The sequence below is a fragment of the Tasmannia lanceolata genome, unplaced genomic scaffold (assembly GCF_043159265.1).
Source record: "Tasmannia lanceolata isolate RefF3 unplaced genomic scaffold, GAP_Taslan_0.1 ptg000012l, whole genome shotgun sequence".
In the NCBI taxonomy this organism is placed as follows: domain Eukaryota; kingdom Viridiplantae; phylum Streptophyta; class Magnoliopsida; order Canellales; family Winteraceae; genus Tasmannia; species Tasmannia lanceolata.
In genome coordinates this window covers 20,592,047-20,595,249 of record NW_027518689.1, presented here as the reverse complement: position 1 = coordinate 20,595,249, position 3,203 = coordinate 20,592,047, and the positions used below count along the sequence as shown (strand labels likewise).

Below are 3,203 nucleotides of genomic sequence, written 5' to 3'. Positions count from 1 at the left end.
TTAATGAATCAATTTGCATGGTTTTCCTATTTTTCATACATTCCAAAAAAGAAAACTCAAATAGAAATAGACAAGAGACAGAGCAACACAGAATTCATCAACGTCACTGACTTTTCATGATTCTCGATCATATAATACCAACTACAACAGTTTCCTACACTGTCTACTTACAAATACTTTTGAGAAAAACAGAAAAACACCAACCTTATGTCACTCTCTCCTCAACTAGACATAGCACTACCTAAAACTGTTTTCACTACTTACAATTACTCCTGAGAAAAACAGAAAAACGCCAATCTCATTTGAAAGCGAACTCCAAGATTAGCCTCAATTCTTGCAATTTCATTCTCATCATCTCCTGTCATTATCAATCATTAATATATTAGAATAATAGAAATTTTTTTGTCATTATATATTTACAAATTAATGGGAATCAGATGATGTCAGGAGGTATCCAATAGCCTCGAAAAATACTAATTTATTTATCGATATCGTTACTAATTTTAATATTAATTTTGAAAATTGGGTTTATGAATGAAATGGTTCTTGTTGAAAGAAGTGGTTGTCCCTCTCTCTCTCTCTCTCCCCACTCTACAAAAAGCACCCATTTTCAAATGTGCCAGAACCATAGAGAAGATTTGTTCCCTTCAAACGGGAACATAAGAAGGTAACTTTCAACATTTTGATATATTTTCCTTATTTTTCTTATTACATTATAATTTTCGTGGTTGTTGGCTGTTTTACAGGTGAAGATAATTACTTCCAAGGTTTTAACGACACTTGAAACCTTCAAAATTTAGGTAGCATTAAACATTTCTTTCCTTCCATTTACGAACTACGTGTTTTGTTGGGAAGCGCTTCTTGGAAAGAAGGTGAACCGAATAGGTGTTTTTTGTTTCATATAAATGAATTTTGACATCAAGCAAATTGTTATCCTATTCTCTGTTAGTGAGGTACAGACAAATAGTTTGCACGGTGAATCTTAGAGGGGTCCGAAGCCCGCTCTAAAGCCTCACTCACTGGCAGACAGATGGATTTTATCATAGCAAAAGGCAGTTTATACATGCCAATTTAAACCAGTTTATGACTGACCAGATTACGTCCAGAATTTGTTGCTGAGTTGTGTTGATCACAGTAGATTTCAAGGTTGAATCCCTTTTTATGCACATCCACTTGAAAACTTAAGGAATCTCACATAAGATTATGATTTCTTTGTTACATCTACATCAAAACACATTAGAGCATGTCTCTACACACTTGAGCAACGCCCCGTCGCACTTTCCCTGCATCACTCATGCATTATACCTTTTCTTAGATCAAAGGTCTTATGGTTTTTCAGGCTACCAAGAGAAATTTATCTTCAACAATTGTTCGTGTGGATAATAACATAATTGAGTGTGATGTGCTTAATGTTGCTACAAGAGATGAAGTGTGATTGGTTAGTAGCTGATTATAATTGATATTTTTTTCTGTTTCGCGCAGAGCATCAACATTTCTAGAAATTCATGTAACCATTTTTTTAGGGAAATGTTATCAGCACTACTGTATTTTGATGAGGGCACTGCTCACTTTATTAAAAGTACGGTATGGTTCGCACCATAGGATGATCCAAACCGTCCATTAGATGGGCCACAGCCTAAATACGTTGTGGCCCAAAAATCATTTCCATAGGTTAGATCCTAAAGTGAGGAGTGCCCTCATCAAAATACAGTAGTGCTGATAACATTTCCCCATTTTTATAGGTGGTTCAACTACAAGGAGATCTGAGAGGTTTTGGCATTGATGTTGAAGAGGTTCATCGTCAAGTCCAAAATTTGGTGATCTATCTTTATTTTACTTAGTGTTGACCTATTTCTTTAATTTAAAATTTTAAATTTTATTTATTTGCTTTATGTGAAAAGTCAAATATATATATATATATTATTAAAAGTTACAATGCCTAAAGACTGCGGTAACTCAGGACCCGGTACTACAGCTGCCAGATCATGCCAAGCCCTTTGAGGTAAAGAGAAGTGTATCTTAAGTATTATCTTCAATTCCTATAAATATTCGTACATACACTCATGCTTTTAAGTTTTTTCTTCTTCCCAATTTATTCCACAGACGTGAGGCATGTTCTCAAGGGTTCCAGGCTGTTTAAGTGCACGTCCCCTTAGAGCGGACGAGTTGTATCATGGAGGCATATGCTAGAGAATCCATTTGCACTGTTGATTCGTCAAATGCAGGGACAATATTTTCCTTAAGGTTTAGATCAGTGCCTCGACTCAACCGTAAGTCATTCTCTCTCTTTACTGTTTGATTCTTTCTATTATTTTTGGTTTGGTTACATGTGGATTATTGCTTTATTTGTGTTGTTTATTATTATAATCTGAAATTCCAGTGTATTTTTACCAACACTTGGTAGGATATATAGAGTTTCTACCAATTGGAATAACAACTCTTTGTCAGAAATGAGAAGAATGATTTTAAACTTTGTTGCATCTCAGGAAGCAAAAAATGGGGAGCAAAGTGGAAAAGTGGGGTGTTACTCATGCAACAAACTTTTAAATCCTCTACAGTGTTCTTGTCTTCCTTGCGTAGATCATAATGTGGATCCTTACTGTAGTTTGCATTGAACTTAACCTCTAAAATTAGATAATGTTTTGTAGTACGATGATATATTTTAGTTTGCTTGGTTTCATTAAATAAGAGCTCTTTCAACATGGTTCCAACAGTTCCTTAGATGTTATGATGTGTACATTTAGCTTAGGCCACGTTTGGATACCCACAAGATTTATATTTGGATTTAGTTGATATTTTGAGCTGGATCAGATCCATGGATTTCCAAATCATCTACAACAGTGCCAAAAAATCTGATTTTCAAATCTTTTCTGCTAGACATTATTTGGAAATAAATATTTGTAGCAACTTCCTTCACCGTGTGCTCCTCAATGTTGCTCCGGCAGCAGCGATGAGACATCCCTACCTCCATCTCTCTTGTCTGTCTCTTAAAACATGATCATGAAGATGAATAATGTATTTTGTATCCAAAACTCAAATCCAAATCAAAATACAAATGCATGAGGTATCCAAACGGGCCCTTACGGAATTTTTAGAGCTGAGAAAAGCTCTTCTAGTGTATGTTATGATTGACATAGAACACACAGATTTTTTGTACCTAAGTTTTGGGATTTTTCTTAATTTAAAATATTTTTAGAAAATAT

The 3,203-nt window shown here is 34.8% G+C and overlaps 1 long non-coding RNA gene across 1 annotated transcript; it reads left to right on the top strand.

The window, feature by feature from the left end:
- The first annotated feature begins 1,565 nt into the window (after positions 1-1,565).
- Positions 1,566-2,713, top strand: LOC143887105 (uncharacterized). Its single transcript, XR_013254044.1, has 3 exons — positions 1,566-1,817; positions 2,104-2,270; positions 2,487-2,713. It is a non-coding gene; the product is annotated as an uncharacterized LOC143887105 (long non-coding RNA).
- Positions 2,714-3,203: the final 490 nt, after the last annotated feature.